The 26256-nt window shown below is 44.3% G+C and overlaps 1 long non-coding RNA gene across 1 annotated transcript in view; it reads left to right on the top strand.

Moving 5' to 3' along the window:
• LOC311608998 overlaps positions 1-26256 on the top strand; it is a 43827-nt gene that overhangs the window by 2639 nt on the left and 14932 nt on the right. The gene's annotated exons all lie outside the window — the stretch shown is intronic.

Raw genomic sequence — 26256 nt, 5'->3', positions numbered from 1 at the left:
TTTCACAGGTTGTCTTCCCCCTGGCCCCCTGCAGCTGAGAGCAGAGGTCATTTTCTGTAACACACCTCTCTTTTCTGGGGTGAGCAGGCCCATGGGGGATGAAAGAGTTCGCAGGAGGAACTGACCTCCTGCCACCTTGCCAGAGCTAGAGAAGGCAGAGCTAAGGGATCAGACAGAGGTGGGTCAGCAGCCACCAGGCTGGGAAGCCCTGTGGTCCAGCTGCTGCAAGGGGAGCCAGGGCCCGTGCAGGCAGTTTCACTGAGGCTGTGGAGCCCTGTATGTGGCTGAGGCAGTGGGCTCAGCAGTAGAAGGGAAGAGTAGGACGGGGAAACTGGGGCTGGAAGTCACTGACTGCCAGGTCTATGGTTGCTGCTGCTGCTGGTGACCATGGCAACTTGCACTGAGGATAATGCCCTGCGCTGTTTGTTCTTCCAATTTTGTGCAAATTCTAGGCTTGCCAATTCTTTGGTGGAGGGGATGCGGGCGGGGGCGGGGGGAGGGAGAGAGAGAGACTGTAAGAAAGATGGATCTAATCTGATCAAGTTGGCGTTGTGGAAAGTACTCTAAGCGTTCTACAGAGGCTGTGGTTAGCTATTAGCAATAGCCAGCAGAAATCTTACACAGCATTGCTATCCGTTGAGCTAATGACCCCAGTGCTGAGACTGTGTCCCAGCACCACCGAGGTGATATAAAAGGACTGTTTACGGGAACCCTGTTTACCTTAGAAAATATTAAAAATGATCCTCATATTCAAGGAAAAATAAAACAAACAACGGACAACTGAGCACCAGGAATAACACACCTGGCTGTATATAGACAATGAAGCAGCGATTTCCAGCTGTGCACAGACCGAGCAGAGAGCAGTCCAGGAAAAGTTCCCGGCTCAGCTTTGCCAGGAGCCTCAGCTCTGACTTCACACTCCTTCAAGGCCACACATGAAAACTAACTTAAAGTCATTTCCAAAAATTGAAGAAAATAACAAAACCAACAGACTCTGTTTTGCACTGCTTTTGTGCTGCAGCGAGATACCTACTCCACAGCCATGCCAGTATGGTAATTATACCTTCTGACAGCCGCTTTAAGCCTATCATACGGGTCCCCTCTGGTTGTGGCAGGGTGAGGCGAGGTGAAATGCTTGAGGGATGGGGTACAGGGCCAACGACTTGGGAGCTGCTGTGAGGAGATGTGGACATAGCGCCTGGTGATCGGCTGGAAGCTTTGTCCAGAATTGGCCTGGGAGATGCCAGGCTCAACACACGATGCGTTCTCTCTTTGAGACACTCCCTCACTTTCATCCAGGCCGTAAGCCTAGACACCGTGAGCAGCTCATCATCAGTAACCCTCGCTGCTCACCCTGTGCTCACTCAAACAAGCGTGCCGAGAGGTCTCTGCGGGGGTGCCTCACTTCAGCCCCGAGGTACACGTAGAGAGAGAGGCTGAAGCAGGCAGGCTAAAGAACACTCTGGAACTGTAGCAGAGGGACTCGGGCCAACAGCAAGGAGCTGTTCTGGAGCTGGGGAAGTCTAAGAAGGGACCACCAGCACCTAGCGAGGACCTTCAGGCTGTGTTGGCGCCTAGCAGATGGCCATGGAGTGCAACCTCTGGAGCCAGAAGCCGCCAATAAATCCTTTCTCCCATTGAGGGGGCAGCTCATGGGGGACCACTTTTAAACCCAGACCTTTGCATCCACAGAGTGCAAAGGAATCTGCAGGTGCATATCATCAATAGCCTCGTGCATGGATAATGGGGAGTCTTGGTGGCCTCAGTGGCCTGCATGGTAACCAGAGGAACACAGGCTTCATGCTGGCAGATGCCGACTAGACTCAGTGTTCCATGATCTTCCTGAACCAGATTTGCCAAGCACAGAGAAGAGCGCGAGGAGCACAGAGTCTCAGAGATGTGGCTGAGCATGAGACTGAGTCCCAGAAGGGCCGCCTGCCCTTATCCCTGCCCTGTCAGGTCTGGGTATGGAGACAGGCTGTGTGCCAGGGTGTCCCCGCAATGTTAACCCACTCCTTCGTCTGGTCTCTGTCATTGGCGCCTGGGTGGCAGCAACAGGAGGTCTGGCGCTCAGCTCCATCTCCAGCTGCCTTGCTTGGTATTTTGTCCCAGAGGTGGGAAGAACAAAGAGCATGGTGGATGGACTCCCAGAAGCCTTTTGAGCTGTGGAGGAAAACGGGGCATGCTGCCTTCTGTGGGGAGATGTAGGGAGAAGAGAAATGTGCTTAGAAGACTGATGGAAAGGTGGGTGTGGGTCCGTAGGAAGCATCCTATGGTGGTGCAAGCTGCCTGCTACACAGCCGTGCAGGATTCATCTGGGGAGCAGTGAATGTGAGCTCACAATGCTTGGTGGGGATGCTGGAGCCCCCTGGCTGATACATGGCCACAGAGAACTGCGGAAATGCTGCCCACTGAGAGGGCTTCACCTCAGTGTGAGAGCACGTGCAGTTTCTCCGCAGGGCCCACCCAATATCACCACAGTGTGGTGGGTGTGTTTTCTGTGTGATGTTTCTTCCATAGAGGTTGGAACCAGTGTGTCTTTCTCATTAGGGACATTTGTCAGTATTAAACACAAATGTCTTCAAACGTGGCCATGAGTAAAGTGAAACTGTACCCTGTAGCTTTGGAGAATTATAAAGACCTAGAAAGATGGGGGAATGTGAGGGATCAGAGGCTGTTGATGGCGATTTGCCTAAGGGAAGCGGAAATCCTTCCTATAGTGAGGACAAGGACGTGTGGTCCCTTCTTCTGTGTACAACATCCCTCTGATGCTGCCGCTCACGGAGCTGTCTGTGCAATAAGCCACTCAGTTTACAGCCCTGTTACCTTTGAAAACAAATTAAGTGATGAGAAAAAATTCTCATAAGGTAATATACTGGCAATAAGGGGGTTTGCATAGGGTGCATTTAGCACGGAGCTCAGACCTCTCCCTCTGTATGCTGGACCACAATGCATTTGCACACCATCAATGATTAACAGAGTGTTTTCCCACTGGTGCCTCATGATGACAAAGACAAAGCACAAGGGCTACATCCACATGCTCTCAGGTGGTGGAGTGGTTTCCCATGAGCCCTTTCTCTCTTTCCTCAGGCTTTTCTCCTTGAGGCCTGTTGGCTGGCTATGAGCTGTGCTGTGGCAGAGAATGTGTCACTGGCCGGCTGCCTGCTGATCCTGACTCCTGTGGATGTCCTGTGATTAGTGCAGGAGAAGGCAACTGAGAGCCCATGGAGCCTCATCTGTCATTTTCTCTACTGAGGTGACATTGGGGGCCATGAGTCCCCAACCGTGGCCAACTTTCTGTTCTCAACTTTCTGTCAGATGCTCATAGTGAAAATGAGCCCAACTGTGTCAGGCTACTGCAGTTCCAGGCCTTCTTTTCAGTGCCCTCAAAAAATGTCCTAGCTGGAGTGATAGCATTACTTCTCCAGGCCTTAAAAATGCATCCTAAAAGTGGATGTGGTGGGGTTTTAGACTTACAAGCTTATATGAGTTTTCTCATATAAATGAAAATTAAAGATTAATTATTTTAACCCCAACATTACCCACACACAGAGTCAATGTCTTTGTGCTGTAAGACCCAACAGTGGCCTGCAACCACCCATCCCCACCACAGCGGGGTCCTGCCTGCTGCTGGAGGTTTTTATATGGCATGGCACCCAACAAGGAGTTTGTTCTGAGAAGTGTGTTATCAGGAGATCTTGCTGTGATGGGTGGTCAGCCTGTTCACATGACCTTTTCTTCTCGGGAAGTGTGGCAGACTCTGGATGCGTTATATGTAATGTCATGATAAAGCATTACATGTTAGAGCATGATAATAAATTACATGATATGGCATCATAATAAATTACATGTTATGGCATGCTAAGGCATAGCTTTTGATGGTAGTCATCTTCTAAAAGAAGGAATAGATTCTGCTGGGCGTGGTGGTGCACACCTTTAATCCCAGCACTTGGGAGGCAGAGGCAGGCAGATCTCTGTGGGTTCGAGGCCAGCCTGGTCTACAAAGCAAGTCCAGGACAGCCAGGCTACACAGAGAAATCCTGTCTGGAACTGTTCCCCACTCTGCCAGGAAAAAAAAAAGAAGAAGAAAGGAAGAAAGAAAGAAAGAAAGAATAGGCTTTAAGATGAGAAAAGTGTAGTCAGTAAATACATGAATGCATCACTTCATGTTTATAGATCACTGATATTGGGCATCACAAACTCTTCACAGCTGTATGTCATGTATTTTTAAAAAAATTATTTTGTTATTTTCTCTGTGCACACGTGTGTGCATGCATATGTGTATGAGTGAGAGTGTGTGTATGCATACGTGTGTGTGTGTGTGTGTGTGTGTGTGTGTGTGTGTATGATAGGACTCATGTGACAGAGGACAACTCGGTGGGAATTGTTTTTCTCATTTCTCCATTTGAGTCCCAGGGACCAAATGCAGGTTGTCAGGCTTGGTGCCAAGCTCCTTTACCCCTAGCCCTCTGACCACCCCCCACATACTTTTCTACAGTGGGCAGCACGTTAGGCTTGTGAGCTTTGTGCTGTGTTGGGATACTGTTGCCTCTGGGCAGTGCATTCATTAGTCTTACTGGAGTAAGACTTATGCAGGGGCGTTTCTTTTTAAGACACTTTAGTAATTACTCCAGAGTCTTAGCCACCCTCTCCTGGTGTTCTGCTTCTGTACTCAGAGGCTTGGCTACTGCAGTCATCGATTTTGCATCTGGTGGAAATCCCGGGGTTAACAATTCAAGGGACAGAGGATCATTTTAGTTCATTTCTTTCCTTTATTCGTGCCAAGTACTGTTCCATTGTCTAGATTGTTCTCACTCACTCGTCTGTTAGAGGGCATCCAGTGACCCCGTAAGTAGAGCCGTTAGTAACACAAGCGCCTTCATGTGCTGTGAGTTTAAATCCTTTGGGTCAATGCTGGAGAGCACAGCTGATGGAGGGACTGGGAGGAAAGGCTGCACTAGCTCTGAGTGGCCTGTAGATGGCCTTCCTAAGTGGCCAGGCTGGTCCCCTTCCCTCCCAGCTGTAGAGGAGCTGCCCTGTTGCTCCAAAGAGTCGCCAACACTTGCTGCTGTCGGTACTCTGGATCATGCTGTCCTAAAAGGCTTGTCTTTAACTCCCGTTTGTTGGATTTTATTTCTACTGACAAAAATAACATGTACTAAATCATTCTCAAACTGACATTTGCTGCATCCTCTTTTGGTCTATTCGTAAACACGACAAAGGTGAAATATACAGGACTCTTGAAGCATGTGTAGTTTGTTGAATAATTATGAGGGGAACTTGTAGTCTCAATTTTCTTAGCAAATATATTCCATTATGAGCTTATTAACCGAGAGTACCTCACTTATAAGCTGACTAACCTAAACAATAGGAAAAGAAGATTAAAGAATACAATAATGAAACTGTAAGGATATCAGTTGCAAGGAACAATTCTTCTGGTGTAATCAGCAGGATTTCTTCTGCTGGAACCTGGAGCAACCAGAACCTGGAACCTCAGCAGGAGCCAGGAGCCCTGAAGCCTTCCCTTGAGCGGTCCTCTCTAGGAGCATCTCAAAGTGGAGTGATGAACAGCCAAAACTATCCCAAGTCTCCAAAGGCCCTGCCTCCTGTTTTTGGGTCACATTTATATCTCCTCTCAGAATTTGTTCAAGATGTTTTTCAGCTGGTTAACAACCAGTTTCCCCCTCACGGTGGTTTGACTTCATAAAAGATAAACATCACTTGCTCTCTCACAAGTCTTTTTCTCATCCCCCACTTGTGATCTAAACAAAAAACATGTTTATTTCTCCTTCAGGAGCTCAAGACGCACATCTGCTCATCAGCGCCTCACCTTGCCTTGAGGCTGTGTGGCAAAGGACTGTGCTCCAGAGCAGGGTGGCTGACTTAGTCTTGTTTTCTGTTTAGCTTAAGCCACAGTTAATGAGAAGATGGTCTCTTCTACTTTGGATCTACCAAAATGAGTCCTTTCCACTGCTGATGGACGGATTTGTGAGTTGTGCCTATGTGCTCTGAATACTCCTTGCTGTGTTTGACTCATTTCTTAAAAAAACAAAAAACAAGCAAACAACCTACGAACATTTTTCATGCAATATATTTTGACCAGTATGTCTTCTCTCTTCCAACTTCTACTCCTGGGCCTCCTCATCTTGTTAACCTTCCCAGCTTCTTGCTCCCCACCGTGCTCCCCTCACATACACACATAAACCCAAACAGAAATCAACACAAACAAGAAAAAAGCACAGTAAGTCCAACCAACCAACCAAACAAACAAACAAAACACCATGGTGTCTGTTTTGTGTTGGCCAACTCCTGAGCATGAGGCCTGCCCTGTTGTGTAGTTGATGTACCCAGTCACACTCTACTGGAGAAAACTCATTTTCCTTTTTCAAAAGAAGGTATCACTTGCCAATAGCTCCTTGGTTAGGGGTAGGACTTTATGTTCACTTTCCTTTTTTAGTGCTGCCATTTTGTCTTGTTTGAACTTCTCTAGGTCTTGTATGTACTGTCATTGTCTTAAATTTATAAGTGTATGAGTCCTAATGTGTTTAGAAGACACTGATTCCTTGGCATAACTCATTTCTTTGCACATGTATTCCTAGTATAGAGATGCTGGGTGAAGTGCATTTCCAATACCAACATACTGGATTTATGGTAATTTATGTTATGAAAATACTATTTACAACTTGATTTCCAGATGTGTTATAGTAACTCAGATCCAAAAGAGAGTTTGAGGTGTCTCATCATCTAAGAACCCACTTCATCTGGTATTACAGACAGCTCAGGGCATACCAGCATGGCAGGTGCATGTAATGTCCATGGAACTAAGAGATGCTGAATAGGGCTGATAGTACAATGGCTTGAGAATTTAGCTCTTTGGATATGGTGACAATTTTGTATGTAGAGTGGCCATAAGTCATCAGGAGGATAAGCTACAGAAGGTTGAACACAAACTCTGCAAAGATGCCCACACCCACCACAGCAGCCACTGGTCCGTTCAGACAGTGGAGGTAAGCTTCTCTAGGTTGTGTAGACGCTGCTATCTGTGATGAGCGCATTGTGCTTGTGCTCGCAGTAGTGTTTCTCTGTGTAGAACATGTTTTTTTGTCTTCCCATCGTGAAACAGTGCTGTATAGTATGAAAATACCCAAATGCGTTCATTTGTTTTCCATGGTGTGGACACTCAAATATTCTTTAGTTGAAGCCGTTGTAAATAAAGACTGCTGAGACTCACCCAGCTCCATGTCCTGTGTGGGTGGACAAATATTTATGTTTCAGAAAACTGAAACACATGGGGCGGGTTCTCCACTTTAGGTGGCTTTAGGTTGGAATTGTGTGCAAAGATTATGGACCCTAAGACTAAATGAATATAACCATTATAAAATATAATTGGTGCCTTTGTAAATATTCTTGAAGTACCCACAAAGCTCTTATTTACATGGTTCAGAGTAGTGCTGTGCTAGCCTGGATTTTAGTATGATGCAAGAGGAAACCAACTTTCACTCTGGTGCCCCATATTTGACCACCTCCCCTTGGTGGGGAGGCCTGGTGGCACTCAAAGAAAGAATAAGCAGGCTACCAAGATGAGACTTGATCGCCTATGGCCATATAGTGGAGGAGGGGGTCCCCTTTGGTCATAGACCTAGGGGAGGGGAATAGGGTGAAAGAGGGAGGGAAGAACAGGAGGACACAAGTAATGGGATAACAATTGAGTTGTAATCTGAATAAATTAAATAAATAAAGAAAGAAAAAGAATACTGAAAAAAAGAGGAAACCAACTTTCTGATTTCTAGGTACACCAGAGGGCAGTTTGTTTGTCTAAGATGTTTCTAGGTGAAAGTCCTGTGACATTTGTTTGAGTTGCTCATTATTATGGAAGGATTGTAGACAGTATCCCAGGTAAAGGCAGTCTAGGCAAGTCTTGCCTCAGGCTCTGCTGCTTGGAAACACCACTGATACCCTACTGAGATGGACACTGTTGAAGACTGGAACCATCCTGCTTCCAGAATGCAGGAAATGGACCAGAGACTCCAGCCAGGCGATTGTGTCTCTAATCAGACATGGATGGGAGGAGGGGGCCTGGGAGGAGACCCACTTGCACGAAAGAGACACAGGCGGAGAGGAAGGGAGGAGGCTGCAGGTTCACAGCAGGCGTGCACGTGGATGGGGAGATGGCCAGCGTACAGGCTGGACCAGTGTGCAGACCAGAGACACCTAGGGACACTGCAAAGTTTACTCTTATTTCCCTTTAACCTTTTTTTCTTCTTGCGTAGGATAGCTGGGTTGTATAGTAAACTCTAATTGTTAAGAAACAGAGCCAACACATTATACTGTGTTACAGTTTACCACAGGCTCTAATCCATTAAGCACCCTCCATTTAATCTTGGTCAAATGCAAAATTGCTTAGCAAACATCTCCACCAGAGTGTCTCAGAAAGTGTAAGCTAAACATGGAGATAGAACAAAGTCCTGGCTAACGAGGAGAATCAGTGAAGTTGTCACTTTATGTGAGTAGAATCCAGATCCTAGTAGCTAAGCCCACGAGGATCAGCAAGTCCCTACAATGCTAAAGAACCTGAGGGGCCCAGGAAGGATGAGACTAGAAGTTGATGCTTAACATCACCAAAAGTTTTTTTCCAGCAGGCTCCTTCCAATCACATGTCCCCTGGCACTTTACATCCTAATCATAGCCCCATCCCTCCTCACTTCCCGGTCCCACCCTCCCTCCCTCTCCTCCATCCTCCTCTCCTATTCCTCAGAAAAGGACTGAGTGTGTCCTCTTCCCCTGTGGCCTGGCAAGGCAGTCCCACCAGGGGGAAGTGATAAAAAGCTGGCAACAGAGTCTTTGTCAGAGATATCCCCCATTCCCCTTACTACAGGGCCCACATGAAGCCTGAGCTTGTCATCAGCTACATCTATGTAGGGGCAACCTAGGTCCAGGCCATGCAAGGTCCTTGAGTGATGCTTCAATCTCAGCAAACCCGGTTCTGTTAGTCTCCTTGAGGAACTCCTGTCTCTTGCAGGTCCTTTTCTCCTTTCTCCCACTTTTCCACAACATTCCCTATGCATCACCCAATGTTTGGCTGTGAGTCTCAGTATCTGGTTTAAAGCACCCCTGGGTGGAGCTCCTCAGAGAACAGCTTTGCTAGGCGCCTGTCTGCAAGCGCAGCAGAGCATTGTTAATAGTGTCAGAGGTTGGCTCTCTCATGGGGTGGGTCTTGGGTTGGGCCAGGCATTGGTTGGACATTCCCTCAATCTCTGCTCTATCTGCTCTATTTTTATCCCTGCACATCTTGTAGGCAGGGTGAGTTTTAGGTTGACGTTTTTGTGGTGAGTTGGTGTTCCCCTCCCTGTACTAGGAGATTTGTCTAGTTAGAGGATGTCCTTTTTAGTCTCTATGGCCCCTGCTACTATGAGTTTCTGCTAGAGTCCCCCTCATATGGGAGAATTTTTAAGATGAACTTCACAGGAAAGGGCATGCTAAGCTAAAGCAACAAAGCCAAATCTTAATTCTGGACATACCAGCTGAGCCTGGTGCTTAAACTCAACTGTAAAGCAATGTGTCTCAGGAGAAAGATGGGGGAGGGGGTGCTATTAAATTTGCCCTCCCAGATAAGTAGAATGAAAACTGCAAACTTTACAACATGTACCAAAGTGGTGGTGATGGAATGGGAAGACAGTAGAGTTCTTGCCAGGACTTTGAGGAAGTTCAGAGGTGAGGCTGTCCCTGCTGGATCTCCTGCCAGGACCTCCTGGTCTTCAAAGGTCCTTTATTTAGAGAAGATGAGTGGTAAGGTCTCTCTGAAGAGAGTGATTTTTAACAAGAGTTCTGCCTGCATTTTGGGTCACTGTACCCCAGAGGTGTGCTGTGTCCAGTTTTCGGGACTCTCCAAACCAACTATGCATATCTTTTCCATCTTGGGTGGGGGAGCTGAAATCAACAGGAGGTGCCTGATGGCTCCACTCCTAAGCCTTCTTCTGTACACCACTGCAGTGATAATGAGAAATTGTAAAATTATAAAATGTAAGACGCTTGCTTGCCCTGCCCAGAGGCTTCTCCCAGTTCTCGTTACTACTAGCTTCAGAGTTTCACCCTAGTTCCCAGAATAGCTACATGTGAGCTCCCTATATCAGAAGTCCCATATGGTTTCTAGTAACCACCCTAGGGACCCACACCCAAGTCCCCACAAGAAGTCTCCCACTGCCAATGTTCATATGGTTTAAGCTTGATAAGGAACCCCACATGCTTTGCGGTTTTTGCCCTTAAAAACTAGTCTGTAACAGCTACTCGGGGTCCTTCACCTCCTGAGGGCTGAGGGACCCTGACGCGTCAGCAATAACAATAAACCTTTGCTTTTGCATCAGTGTGTTGTGCCTCGAGTGGTCTCTCACGGCGACCCCCCTTCCCGAGTTGGGCGTGAGAGTCCAGCAATAACACAAAAGTCTCGCCTGTTCCTATCCAACTCACTGCAGCCAGTATGGGCAGAATTCTGGGAATGACTTGTCCTGCGACAGCATTTCCCTCCGTCTGTGGGCCTGTGAAGCTGGAAGACAAATTCTGCTCCCCAAATACCTAGGTATGACAGCCATTGATTAGTAACTGTGCTGCCTGGTTTTTATGTCAACTTGACACAAAAAAGAGTCATCTGAGAGGAGGGACCTTAGTTGAGAAAACACTTCTATAAGATCTGGCTGTACACAAGCCTGTTAGGCATTCTCTTACTGGTGATTGATGGGGGAGAGCCCAGCTGATTGTGAGTGGTGCCAACTATGGGATAGTGGTCCTGGGCTCTAAGCAGGATGAGAAAGCCATGACGAGTAAGACCGTAGCAGCTTCCATCTCTGCCCTCTACGTTCGATTCTGCCTTCTGGTGTCCTGACTTCCTCTGATGATGAGCAGTGATGTGGCAGTATAAGCCACACAAGTCCTTTCCTCCTGAAGTTGCTTTGCTCATGGTGTTTGGTCACAGTAATAAAAACCCTGACTAAGACAGCAGTAATTGATATTTCCACAAAAGAGAGGTGAAAAATGGAAGTGGGGAGTCACTGACCTCAGGCATTTTGGAAATTTGTCAGGAGATCTTTACTTGATTTCAAAGCTTAGGATCAATCCTTTGAAATTGAAACCATAACCTTCTGGACTGATGGTGCTGCTTCCTGGGATGGCCATCTGGTCTACCCCACATTTCTGCATCTCTTTCACAAGATGACACATCGACAAGATCTTAGAATTAGAACACGGTCACTCTGTGGGCAACTACCAACGTACTATGGGTGGTTGCCACAGATTACTAGCTCAGTTGGGGAATAGGTCTTTGGGTTTGGGGGTTTTTGGAATGTTGGTGAACAGAGATAAGGTGTTGACAAACAGAGGCGACTGAAGTTGGAGTTTTGGTACTGTGTGTTCACCAATGCTCCAAAAAACCCCAGTCTCAAGGACCTGTCCCCCAACTGAGCTAGTGCTCCATGACAGGTGTTTGAAGTTTTCAAAATGCTTAGAAATGGATGCATTTTCTTGTATATAAATTACAATTATTGTTTGGTTTCTAAAATGCCACCACAGCATTGGGGGCAAACATAAAAGTCTATAGAAATTTGAGTTACTTATATAAAATGGGACACTATTTGCATGTAACCTGAGTGCATCTTTCTATATACTTTAAACAATCTCTAGATGATATGTAATGCCTAACACCACAGAAATGCTTGCACCATATATTGTTTAGAGTCTAGTGACAAGGAAAAATGTGTACCTGTTCAATTATTTCTCTGTTGGTTGAATCGGCAGATATGGAACTTGCTTGTACAGAAAGCCAAATTGTCATGAGACCTACTTTTCCCAAGGAGATGCAACACAGACAGACAGACAGACAGACAGACGCACGCGCGCGCGCGCGCGCGCACACACACACACACACACACACACACACACACACACACACACACACACGTGTGCCCTACTCACCTTAGATAGTGAGCCCAAGACAGACCCAAAGTATGGATACCAGCACAGTGCAACTTGGTGAACCAATGCTTTTTACTGGAGCTACTTACAGGAATATGGGTGAAGGGTTATTTATGAGCTCAGAAATGAGTCAAAGACAGTTGTATCACCAAAGCCCACCTCAGAATGCATGATGTTCTTAAAGGCTGTAACCTGCAGCACCTTCACAGCCTACAGGCAGAGCAGCAGGTTGGAGAGTGTCCTTTCTAGGCAGTTCAGCTGCTGCCTGCTTCCTCCATGCTGCTGTCTTGTCTGAGTAACTCTTAGCACCTTTCTCTGTTTATGTGGGGAAGGAGAGACCCAGTGAATCTGGTCAATTTCAAGGATTTCCTGAAGTTATTTGAGGTGTCCAGTTCCTTTATTAATAAGCTTCCTTGTCGGGTGGAATGTTTCAGTCTTGGAGGAAACTATTACACAACACATATATACATCACAATTTTTTTAAAGGGAAAAATAATCGGGTTCCCTGCCATTGTCACTAAGATTTTTGTTTTGTTTTTTTTTAAGCCAAGGTTTCTCCGTGTAGCCTTGTCTGTCCTGGACTCCTTTTGTAGACGAGGCTGGCCTCAAACTCAGAGATCTGCCTGCCTCTGCCTCCCGAGTGTTAGGATTACAGGCATCATTTTCAGTACGTTTCATCAACTTTAAGTCAAAATCTCATCAGCTCGCAAGTCCCACTTGTTCTTATCAGGTCACCGTGGGTCTGACTCACCCTGGCGCAAGAGAGTAATGACAGTTTCAAAGTGCCAGTTATTGTCTGGGATGCTGGCCAGCACTCTTGCTGGTGGCCTTGGGCACCAAGGGCAGTAAAGCTTGCTGGTACTTGACTTGGCTCACATGTCCTACTGGGAGTAGGAGTGAGGTGACTTCTCTCGGTCATGTGCATGTGATCTTGAGAAGGGAAGGGAACACACGCTCCCTGGGCTGGGTCTGTGTGCTCATGCGTGTTGGTGAGCTGAGTTCAGTCAGGGAGCAGGGATTTCTACTGAGTCACATGTCACACTCCATTTGGGATCCACATTTGGTCCAGTGCCCCTCTTCAATCCATGCCAGCACCACCCTCTTCTGCACAGGACTTCCCCCAAGCTTGTTAGCATGCACGTGTGGGGACACACACACACACACACACACACACACAATTTTATCCCCACCTGTTAGGTTGTACTTTCTACGTGGTAGAGTCCTGGACTCTACATTTCTTAAGCCCCCAGGTGCTTTTGTGCTCAGGAGTGTCCGAGAGTAAGTAGGTGAAAGAGGCCACAAGGGTGTTGTTGGCAACTCAGAGGATGTGAACAGCTGCGACATCGTGGAAGTCAGTGGCAGAGCATGATGGGTGGTGTGGCTTTCACTTAGTCACATGCTATGAGAAGAGAGAGTAGAATGTCACCACTAATTAACCACAACGCCAGTGCTGACTCAGCAGTGCAAAGACCACTGGGTGAGGAGGATTGCTGAATTACGGTGAGGCTGCAGATAGGTAGCCCTGTAATACCACTTCATGGTGTGTGCCCAGATAGCACATGAAGAGCCTCTCTCTCAGTAGCTGCCTATCTACTGGGTTTCAGTTCTCAGTGTATACCAACAGGAAAAGGCTAAATATGCCAGGTATAGCCGTGCTATGACACTGTGGAGTTTCCAAGGAATGACCTGAAGGTCCTTAAGAGAAAAAAATTGAAATAAAACACTCCATTTTAACAGTCACTCATCACTATATCTCAGCACAGAAGAATGGGTCTGAAGAGACTCGTGTTGTGTGATTACTAAGTGACAATCTAAGGAAGACACCAGATGTGGAAAGGTCAAACATCTGTTAATACATGACCTCTAGAAAAAATATACTGTGACTCAAGTCCAAACTTTGCTTTCTATTAGCTTTGTGACATTGGGAGTGTCACCTAATGTTTCTCCTCTGTAGTGTAAAGGTTACAGTTAAAACACTGCTGAGTCCTAACGCCAGTGGAGAAACAGATGAGTGCAATATGCATGAACTCTTAGGGTTCAGTAGAAACTTCAGGGGTCAACAAAGTGTTGGGGTGGCAAGAAGAAGGTGTGTCAGTGTGATCTGAAGAGGCAATTTTAAGTCATAAGATCCTATTCAGTGTGTTGTTAGCCATCCTGTTTTCATGTCTTGACTGTGGTACAGTGTCCTGACCAAGAGTGAGTTAGGGCAGTGTCTTAGTTAGGGTTTTATTGCTGTGAAGAGACACCATGGCCACGGCAGCTCTTACAAAAGGGAACATTGAATCGGGGCTGCTTACAGTTCAGAGGTTTAGTCCTTTATCATGGTGGGCAGCATGGCAGCACACAGGCAGACGTGGTGCTGGAGGAGGAGCTGAGGGTTCTACATCCTGATCCACAGGCAGCACAAGGAGACTGTGTAGTGCACTGGGTGTAGCTTGAGCGTAGAAGACCTCAAAGCCTGTCCCCACAGTGACACCCTTCCTCCAGCAAGTCCCCACCTCCTAATAGTACCATGCCATATAACTAAGCATTTACACACATGAGTTTATGGGGGCCACAACTATTCAAACCACCATGGGAAGGAAGGGTGTAGTCAGCCCTTTATCACTCTAGGTTATAGTTCATTACTGTGGAAAACTCAGGGACTTCAGATACCACACCCACAGTGAAAAGCCAGGAGAACAAATACAGGGACCCTAACTTGCTCTTCTAGGCTCAACTCAACTTCTGACATGGTGCGGCCCACAATGCACTGGGCTAGCCAAACAAACAAACAAACAAACAACCAAAGAAGGAGATATCTTTGGACCTGGAGGATGGATCAGTGGTTAAGAGCAGTGGCTGCTCTTCCAGAGGTTCTGAGTTCAATTCCCAGCACCCACACGGTGCCTCATAAGATTCTATATATAGTTCCATGGGATTCAGTACCATCTTCTGGTGTGAAGATGTAAAGACAAAACACCTATATACATAAAGTACATACATAAATAAATCTTTAAAAATAATATTTAAAAGAAAAATATCAGAGCCAGAAACAGAAGTTTGTCAGGGTGTTTAAGGCTGAGTAGAGGGGAAAGGAGCATCCCTTGGAAGGGAAATTAAGTGTTTTTATTGACACGATATTCACTTATTCCAAACCTGTGCTGTTTGCATACATTTTGACTTCTTGACACACAATGTTGTGTGATTGTGCCAAAGCACCCCCAGAATTCGCTGCTCCACAGACACTGCCAGCACTCAGGAGAGACGGGCAGAGGCTGGTCTCTGGAGCCCAAGTGTTGGTTATGAGAGGTTTATCGATAGAATGCAAAGATAATAGAAGCCACGGCGTTCACTGCTTTCTGAACAGGTATTGGAAGATGGCCAAGTAGGACAGTGTCATCAGAGAACATTCTGGTGGTCGCCAAGTGAATAGATGCAAATGCTTCATTGAGGAGCATTGTATCAGAGTAGAAATGTGGCTCACAGAATGGTGTAGCAGGCCAGTCCCCAGCTCATGTTCTCCCAAAGTTTCAGCCAAGGACACTGGGCAACAGTTGGCAGCTTTCTTAGCTAATGCTGAAATTTGTGATGCTTTAAGATATACTACCAAATAGCTAGCATGACCATCATCACTGCATGCTTATAACTGAAATATTCCAGATAGGTGGTGCATACCTACAAACCCAGAATGTGGGGGGGGCTCAGGCAGGACGTCACGAGTTCAAGGCCAGCCTGGACGATAGATAAAGCTCTACAAAACAGATCTAGGGCTAAGGAGATGGGTTAATGGGTAAATTGCTTGGCGTGCAAGCGTGAAGACCCGGTGCTGGATTCCACAAACCCACTCAAAGCCAGGCCTGTTAGCGCTCTTCCACAATCTTAGTTCTACAGTGAGATCTGAGGCAGAAGCAAGAGGATCCTTGGGAGCTGGTGGGCCGACTAACCTGTAAATGCAGTGCCAAACAGCAGAAGGCCCCTCCTCAAACAAGGCAGAAGGACAGTACACATACCCAATGCTGTCCTCTGTCCTCCACACTTATACTGTGGTTCATTACATCTGCACTTACACATGTACATACACATGCAAAGGTAAACATTAATAAAAATTGGTGTGTGCACCCTTTCCAACATAGTAAAGATACATTTCCCATGGTACCTGTGGACAGATGGAGATTAAGGGTCTTAAAAATGGGATATGAGACAAGATGGACACATATATGTAACTATAAATAAATGGACTGTAACTAGAAAGTGCACAGGGAGGGGTACCTAGGGCCAGATGCTCAGGATGTAGTAACAGATGACCTTTGTTTCCTGAGCCTGCAACTCTCCCATGCTGGCTGGTACCCTCGTGGTCTCTTCCACCCACCTGGCTGGTATCCTCGTGGTCTCTTCCAGCCACCTGGTGGTTACTGAGAGAGCAAATGCAAGGACATTAAGAGTTGTGGTCATATGTCCCCTGGAGGGGGAGAGACCTGGCGGCACTCAGAGGAAGGATATCAGGTTACCAAGAAGAGACTTGATACCCTATGAGCATATACAGGGGGAGGAAATCCCCCTCAGGAACAGTCATAGGGGAAGGGAATAAGGGGAAAATGGGAGGGAGGGAAGAATGGGAGGATACAAGGGATGGGATAACCATTGAGATGTAACAAGAATAAATTAAAAAAAAAAAAGAGTTGTGGTCATGGCCAAGTGGATAGCTCAGCTGGTAAAGTGCTTGCCATTGAGCTGAATTTGATCCCTGCACCCCATAAAAAAGCCAGGTATGGTGCACAGGTGTAATGTCAATGCTGTGGAGGCAGAGACAAGTAGACTTCAAGCTGACAGGAACCAGCCTAGCCTAATGGGTGAGCTCCAGGTCCTGTTGAGAGACTGTCTCAAAAACCAGACTGACATTTGAGGCTGACCTTTACACATGAGTGTGCATACATGTGCACATGCACCGGTGTCCACACACATGCAGTTATACTCACATGAAAGTTCACCTCCTTACAGTATTATGACTAAAAAAAAAACAAAAAAAACTCACAGATCTGAGATCAGCTTAAAAAAACCAGTTTTTTTTTTTTTTTAAAATCATCATTGTGTATGTGTGTATGTGGTGTGTAAGTATAGGCACACACATGCTATGGTGCATGCATGCATCATTGTAGGTTCTGAGAATCAAACTCATAGCATCAGATTTTATTTTAGATTTACTTAGTTTTGTTTTATAGGTATCGACATTTTGGCTGCTCTTATGCATGTGCACTACAGGCCTGCAGAGCCCACACAGGCCAGAAAAGGGTGAGAGCCTTTGGAGTTGCAGTTACAGACAGCTGTGAACTGCCTTGGAGGAGCTGGGAATTGAACTGGAATCCCTGGGCAGAGCAGCTATTGCTCTCAAGCACTGAGACATCTCTAGCTTTGTGACAAGCATTTTTACCCACTGGGCCATCTCAACAGCCCCAAAGCCTCGTTTCTTTACCAATAAACCTATACATAGAGTGTCAGAGAGGAGAGGGAAATGGGTACCTTGGGGTGGGGAGCCTAGGAGCATCCTGTATCCCAGCCGGTGCCAGCCCTGGAGCACAAACTCTATATCACACAGAGATGTCACCTGAGACACATGACCTTTTGATGCTACCTGAGGCCTGAGGCAAGGGAAGAGAGAAGGCAACCTTCTTGACTGAGTTTGCCCAGAGCAACAAAGTTTACTTTAAATGTTACTGTAGAATGTTGTGTTAGGAGAAGGTTGAGGAGCCCTTCAGACCAAGATGTAAAAATGTAGATGCTGTTTTTATTTTGTTTGTGTTACTTTGAAAAAAAAATAGACAAAAGCTCTTGTAAGGATTTATCTGGCTTATGATCCCATTTTTTAGTCTTTTGTTGTGGGGAAGTCAAGGCAGGAACTTTGAGGTGGCTGTCACATCCATGGTTGAGAGCAAAGGAATGGACATTTGTGTTCTTAAAGTCAGCTGGTTCTCTCCACTCTGACAGTCTAGGGTTTCCTGCTAAGGTTGGGTCCACCCACAGTGGCAAGGGCTTCCCATGTCACTGCGCAGCACCCCACTCCTGGGGAGCCTGACCAAGGCAGTGTCTTACCAAGACTCTCTTCCTAGGTGGTTCTAGGCTGTGCAAGCTGACAACTCAATCTAACCATCAGCCGAGCATGCCAATACATGTCTTTAATCTCACTCAGAGGCAGTGGCAGGTGGATCTCTGAGTTTAAGGCTAGCCTGGTCTGCGCGATGAATTCCAGGACAACCAGGGTTATGTAGAGAGAGACTGTTTTTTTTAAAAAGCCAAACAAAAACAAAACAAGCAAACAAACAAAACAAGCAAAAATTCCAACAACAACCACAAAGCCTAACCAAACAGCCAACTAGAAACCAAAATGAAACAAAAACCCCAAACAAAACACAAAAACCAAGCCAACAAAACATCTCCCTCCACCCCAAACCAAAAACCAAACACAAACAAATAAGGTCTAAGTGTCCTCTGAAAGACTCCACCTGAGATACCAGAAGAACTTGTTGGCTCAGTTTATTAACAATTAAACTTTATTATACAACCCAACTAGCATATACAAGAAGGAAAAAAAGGTTAAAGGGACAGAAGATTAAAACCTCCTGGAATCCGTTCGGCAGGACGGGTCCTTAGGTGTCTCAGTCCCACGAGCTGGTCCGGTCCTTTTCTCTCTCTCCGTGCCTTCTCCTTCTCTCCTTCTACCTCTTGTTTTTCTCTCCCCCACCTTCCCAGTCATATGCAAAGGGCGGTCCCTTCTCCCTTCGAGGGTCAATTAGGAAAACAATAGCCACGGTGGGGTTCCTAGGTAGGCTTCCTGAATTTCAAGCCCAGGAAGGCTCCAAACAGTCTCTCACAAGGTATTCATGGTGTGCCCCAAGGGTAAAGCCCGCCAAGACTGCTTCCACCTGCGACAAAGCTTAATCTATCCCACACCTCACCCTTCTCTCTAAAAAATTAAGAACTATATACACATATATACATATATACATATATACATACTCATCAGGAATCAAGAACATAACAAAGTCCTTTTATACTTGTTAACCTAAGGGAAAGTATACCACTATCCTACCAAAGAGAGTCCTTTTCTTTCATGAGAAATTGTAATTATTAATCTACTAAAGCTTCTAGTAACACTGTGGCTATCTAGTCTTCAATCCCATCAGAGACCCAAGAAGGAAAATCTATCTAATAAAGGAAGTGCTGGCAGGCAACTTCCAAGTTGCAGAGTACAGAGAGAGCAGACTGCCTGGATAGTCACCGAATTTTCTCCTTTATTGGGGCAATCAGTCTTCAGCCTTTCGGCCCAAAACATCCAACGAACTGCTTTTGTTGGCAGGCAACTTCCAAGTTGCAGAGTACAGAGAGAGCAGACTGCCTGGATAGTCACCGAATTCTCTCCTTCATTGGGGCAATCAGTCTTCAGCCTTTCGGCCCAAAACATCCAACGAACTGCTTTTTGAAGCAGGAAATCCGACGGTCTGGTCCATCTATTCTCTTTAAAGTTGGACAGTCATCTTTCCAACATCATTGTTGATCGTTGTAGACAGTCAGCCTGTCATCAGTCGTAGAGATAAGAGCAGTAGCAGAGCAGTTTTTCCGTCTAGTGACCATTCTGTCACCAGCGTCTCTTGAAGCCCCCATCTTCAATGATGTAAATGGAGAGGCGGCCAGGAGCGGATGTCTCTCTCTGTCAGGAAAGCCCTCATCATTAAATGTCATATTCTGTGGATCTCTGAAGAGTTTGAAGAGCAAATCTATCTATTCTTACAGTTATCAATCTATTCCTTTGAAGACATAGACAAGCTATTAAACAAACCTGTTTTATAACAAAGTGAGTATCTAATAGGATTTCTGCGTAACTAAATACCAACTTTTATCCCCGATGATTCCAAACAGTTTTTTATAAGACATTAGTGGTACAAATAATACATCAAATAAACATTGAACAAAAAGAACGTAAATTTTTAACATACAATATACAATATTTTGTCAACATATAACATACAATACATAAGGCAAAAATGAATGGAATATACAATTTAAGTTCATATCAATGTGAAGCAAAAGTTGAAGTCTTAAATTTCCGTCAATCAGAAGTCTTAAATTTCCATCAATCTACAATACCAATGTAGAATTTTTTAAGTTAGTAGATTTAATAATCTACCTTTTATTTTACAATCCTGTATCCTCCCTTCCTTCCCCCCTTTTTCTTAATATTAAAAGGGATAGAAAGTAAGAGAGAAAGAAAGATAGAAGAAAGAAATCCCCAAATGAACTTTTATTAATTGTAAATAACCCCGTTAGGCAAAGATGAGCATTGGTAACCCACCAAAAACACACATCCCACCTACTGGGAATGGGGGCGTCGTGTTCTCAAAATTACTTGATGTTGTTTAAGAGAAAAATATTTTTCGGGTACCCAAGAAAAATAATATATTGGCCAAGCGCTGGAAAAGCTAGCTGTTTTTTGTCCAGTCCTTTTGGGATCGATCCTTTCGGCTAGCCGATTTATTGTTAATATGTATGCAATTTCTGGAAGAAGTAGTAGTGCCAGAGGCAGAAGTTCGATCTTCATAATTGTCCTGTTTTTTGCTCTGAAAGTAAGCAGACTTTATAAATCATTAGTACAGGTATGTTAGTACATATATAATTTTCAAGGGAACATCATTTGAGGCATCTTGCTCGAGGTGCCAGAGGCATGCTTTTGGGGTTAAATCACCCATGTTGTCTGCTGTCTTCAGCATTGTCCTGCTTTTTGCAAATACAGGGCTCTACCTGCATATACACCAATAGGACAGAAGAGGGCATTAGTTCTTCAAGCTGTAAGGAACAATGTCAAGCTGTTAAGAACCAGATAGCTCTTAAGATTTACTTGTTATATGGTCAGATCTAATCTTTATAAGTTTAGTTGGTAGCCATATATTTTCACTCCCTGTGGAAACATACGCATACCCATGACCCCATCTCAAAACTACTGTAGGTTTCCATTTCATACTTTCCAAGTCCTTGAAGAATATTGGTTGCCCCAATTCCTCAGTTTTTTCTATTATCCAATGTTTCTCCGCAGCTGACGTCCCTTTATCATTTACATTAAGAAAATTTAGAGTCAACAAAGCATTATTTAATCGATCCCTGGGTGTCTTTACCCTTTTCTTTTGTTTAATAAGCATTTTTTTTAAGGTACGATTAGCTCTTTCCACAACTGTTTGTCCTGTGGGATTGTGAGGTATACCAGTAACATGTTTTATATTATAATACATAAAGAAGTTTTTTATCTTAAGGGACACATATGTAGGAGCATTGTCAGTCTTAATTTGTGCAGGTATTTCCATAAATGTCATTATTTCTAGTAAATGAGTAATCACACAGTCAGCCCTTTCAGAACTTAAGGCAGTTGTCCATTGAAAACCTGAATAGGTATCAATGGTATGATGCACATATCTCATTTTTCCAAATTCTGTAAAATGAAACACATCCATCTGCCAAATTTCATTTCTTTTGTTACCTCTAGGGTTAATTCCAGCAGGTAATGGTAGTTGACTATATAAGGAACATGTAGGACATTTATTAATTATTTCTCTAGCTTGTTGTCAAGTGATAGAAAATCTTTTTTTTAACCCCTTACCATTGACATGATGTTTTTCGTGAAATTTGGAGGCTTTGAATACATTACCTATCAATAATTTGTCGATCTCTTTATTTCCTTGTGCCAATGGACCTGGTAGACCTGTATGGGATCGAATATGAGTAATATACAAGGGATAATTTCTGCTTCTGATGACCTGTTGCAGCTCTATAAATAAAGTAGTCAATTCTGTGTTATCAGGAGTAAATTCAGCAGTTTCTATATGCAAAACAACCTTTTCAGCATATTGAGAGTCAGTAATTATATTAAGAGGTTCAGGAAAATCTAACAAAACCATAAGGATAGCATATAATTTTGATTTTTGAACTGATGTAAATGGGCTTTTAATCACCTTGGTTATTTTCTCAGACTTATAACCAGCCATACCTGATTTATTTGCATCAGTGAAAAAGGTGGGTGCCCCTGAGATTGGTGACCTCTTTACAATACTTGGAAGGATCTAATTAGTTCTTTTTATAAACTGTATACGTTTGCTTTTTGGGTATCTATTGTTAATGTCTCCCAAATAATTATTACAAGTTTTTTGTCAATCTTCATTAATTACCCATAGTGACATAATCTCAGAATCAGTAAGAGGCACTACAATTTCCGCCGGGTCCATCCCTGACAGTTGACGCAACCTTATTTTTCCCTTTGTAATCAATTTAGAAATTTTTTCTATATATGTTTTCAATTTTTTGTTTTGTTTATTTGGCAGGAATATCCATTCTATAATCCGGTCTTTCCTTTGCATGAGAAGCCCAGTAGGAGAATGTTTTGAAGGCAAAATAACCAAAATGTAACCAAGTTCAGGATCAATTCTATCTACATATGCCTTTTGAAGTTTTTGTTCCACCAGAATTAACTCCTTTTCTGCTTCAGCAGTTAAACACCTAGGACTGTTTAAATCCGAATCCCCTTGTAAAATCTGAAACAAGTTACTTAACTCATAGGTAGCTAACCCGATTGTAGGCCTTAACCAGGTAATATCGCCCAATAATCTCTGAAAGTCATTAAGAGTTTGTAATTGATCTCTACGGATCTGTACCTTTTGTGGTCGAATTTTTTGTTCAGTTATTTTATAGCCTAAATAGGTAATTGAATCTCCTCTTTGTATTTTTTCCACCGCAATCTGTAATCCCCAGCATGGCAGAATTCTTTGTGCTTCCTGAAACATTTTTTCTACAATACTAGGATCAGAATCAGCTAGCAGAATATCATCCATGTAATGGTATATGATAGATTGAGGAAACAGCTTACGAAGTATTTCTAAAGGTTGTTGTACAAAATACTGGCATAAAGTTGGGCTATTTAACATTCCCTGTGGAAGTACCTTTCAATGATATCTCTTCCTTGGAGAATTACTGTTCAGAGTAGGTACTGAGAAAGCAAACCTTTCCCTGTCTTTCTTGTGTAGAGGTATGGTAAAAAAACAATCTTTTAAATTAATTGTAATTATATGTCAAGACTGAGGTAATAAGGAAGGCAAAGGAATTTTAGGTTGAAGCGAACCCATGGGTTGAATCACCTTGTTTATGGCCCTCAAATCTGTTATCATTCTTCAACCACCTGATTTCTTTCTTACCACAAACACAGGGGAATTTTAGGGACTGGAAGATTCTTCGATGTGTTGAGCCTCCAGCTGTTCTTGCACTAAACCGTGAAGCGCCTGTAACTTTTCTTTTGTTAAGGGCCACTGCTCCTGCCATACAGGTCTGTTTGAAATCCATTTTAGGGGCAAGGCGGTTGGTATCTCAGCAGTGGCCCCTCTTATAAATTTTGACACTCTAAATCTGAAGAATTTTGAGGTTGGACAATGGGCATAGCTGGTGGTCGCCTCTGATCACTTACATTAATCTTTTCCCTAGAAGCGCATACCAATTTACCCATTGTTTCAACCTTCTTTATCTCAGTATTTGCAGGAATAGTAATCTGAGTACCCCATTGTTGTAAAAGGTCTCTTCCCCATAGATTTATAGGAATGTCAGCCACATAGGGTTTCAGCCTCCCTATTTGCCCATCTGGTCCCACACACTCAAGCCACTGTACACTTTGTTTTATTTGAGATAACTTGCCAATTTTTACAATTTTCGTATAAACCTTTTTAAGTGGCCAAGTTTGGTTCCAAGACTTTTGGCAAATGATGGAGACGTTAGCTCCACTGTCTACCAAGCCTTTTATTTTAATACCATTTAATTGTATAATTAATTTAGGTCTCTGATCATTAATTACTGTTTGCCAGAACACACGGGTCCCTGTGCTCCCGAACGCACCAGTCCTTTCCACTGGAGCGGCTTTGCCCTTAATGTAAGGAAACAGTAGGAGTTGAGCAATCCTATCCCCGGCATCAATTTTCATCTCCTTTTTTACACATACCAAGATTTTTATTTTCCCTTTAGAATCTCCATCTATAATACCAGGATGCACAATAAAACCTTGAGATGTCAGCCCGCTTCTTCCCAGAACCAATCCTACTGTGCCTGAAGGCAAAGGTCCAAAAACACCAGTATTTAATTTGTAACATTCAACCTGAGGAGTTAGGGTAAGAGACATATTTGAAGCCAGATCCAAGGCTGCACTGCCTTCAGTAGCATGCATTAGATCGCTAACACTCAGTTCCCGTTTTCCTGCGGGTTTGTCACTTCCTGACTGGCCAAAGGAATTCGGCTGGCATTGTTTATGGGGGCCCGAGCCGATGGCCCCCTCCTGCCGTTTTCCGTCGGCAAGATATTGCCTTGTACATCTCGCTTAGATTGACAATCCCGAACCCAATGTTTCCCTTTTCCACAGCGACTACAGTACCCTGGGAGTCTTGGTACCTCATTACCATCATAACCAGAACCCCCCTGTTCTCTTTTATGAGTTACGTTTTCTCCTGGGTTAGTGCGCCTTCTATTTCTACAGTTTCTTTGCACATGACCGATTTGACCGCAATTAAAGCACCGAGTATTATGATATCTGGGCTCTTTGACTAAAGCTTGTCCCACAATATTATTTTGATATTTCTGAGAGTTGATATTAACTGTCTCCTTTACCCAGTCATCTAATAGAGCGCCTCTTTCCTTTAACGGTCTAAGCACCTTCTTACATTTAGCATTTGTATTTTCATAAGCCATGATAAGTTTTAATGCCTTTTTGTTATCAGAATCTGGCATCGCCTTATCCATAGCAGATCCTAATCTCTGTAAAAATTCTGTAAAGGGCTCCAGAGGTCCTTGGAACACCTTAGTAAAAGGAATAGTTGTTTTCCCAGGTTCCTCTACCAGCTCCCAAGCTCTCAAGGCTGCCTTACGACATTGTTCAATCACTCTATCGTCAGCTTGAATTTGCTCTCTCATGTTAGTATATGGTCCATCACCAAGTAACTGATCTCTATTAATATTTATTCTCTGTGCGATATTTTCTTGTTCTATTTTTATAGCCTTTGTTCGCCACCATGATAACCACTGTAACTGTTGTGCTGCTTCCAATACCGCTGAAACTAAATGTTTCCAATCTTGGGGAACAAGTCTATTCTGATAGGCCCAGCTGTTTAACATTTGTTTAACGAAGTTAGAATGCATACCATATCTGATGACGGATTCCTTAAAATGTTTTAAATCCATCATGTCTACAGGACACCAGGCTATTTCGTCATGACCCTCAGCACCATTTGGCTCGATTACATGTCTTACAGTGACTGGAAAAGCTGAAGGTGCCTGGGTGACTGTGGAAGTATCCTCCACTGGTACATTTACTTCCAAAGACCTTTTGGTCGGTCTGGCTTCCTTTGCCTCTGGTTTCTGACCTTCTCCACCCTTTTTAACCAAAGGTGCCTTCTGCTTTTCCAGCCCTTCCACTTTTCTCTGTATTTTGTCTATTTGTTCAGTCAAGTCAGTAATTCTTTCCAAAAGGATAGAGTTTATTGACTCTTCCTGATTTTTCTGGCTTTCCGGTCTCTCTATTTTCTGTCCTTCATCACTACCAAATGTCAAAAATTCTATCCGTTTTCCCATCCCTTCATTTTCATACCTCAGCCTTTCTATCTGTCCAGTCAAATCTGCAATCTTTTCCAAAAGGATAGAACTTACTGACCCTTCCGGCTTTTTTATGTCATTAGCCTGTCTTCTAATCCTTCTAAGCATGAAATATTGTAATAAAAGGACAATGAGAAAACAAAGAATTCCCTCTAAGTATAATGCAGGAAAGAGTTTTGCAACAGCAGTTGCAATTTTGCCAATACCCTGAAACAACATTTCTATCCCGTGGAATACTGAATCTTCCCTCATATCATTAGGGATTGTGGAACCCATCGGGCCCCACGTTGGGCGCCAGATGTTGGCTCAGTTTATTAACAATTAAACTTTATTATACAACCCAACTAGCATATACAAGAAGAAAAAAAAGGTTAAAGGGACAGAAGATTAAAACCTCCTGGAATCCGTTCGGCAGGACGGGTCCTTAGGTGTCTCAGTCCCACGAGCTGGTCCGGTCCCTTCCTCTCTCTCCGCGCCTTCTCCTTCTCTCCTTCTACCTCTTGTTTTTCTCTCCCCCACCTTCCCAGTCATATGCAAAGGGCGGTCCCTTCTCCCTTCGAGGGTCAATTAGGAAAACAATAGCCACGGTGGGGTTCCTAGGTAGGCTTCCTGAATTTCAAACCCAGGAAGGCTCCAAACAGTCTCTCACAAGGTATT

Source organism: Acomys minous (genome assembly GCF_964271855.1).
Source record: "Acomys minous genome assembly, chromosome: 11".
Classification (NCBI taxonomy): domain Eukaryota; kingdom Metazoa; phylum Chordata; class Mammalia; order Rodentia; family Muridae; genus Acomys; species Acomys minous.
Note: the sequence above shows the minus strand (reverse complement) of the source record. Positions and strands in the feature narration are given on the sequence as shown.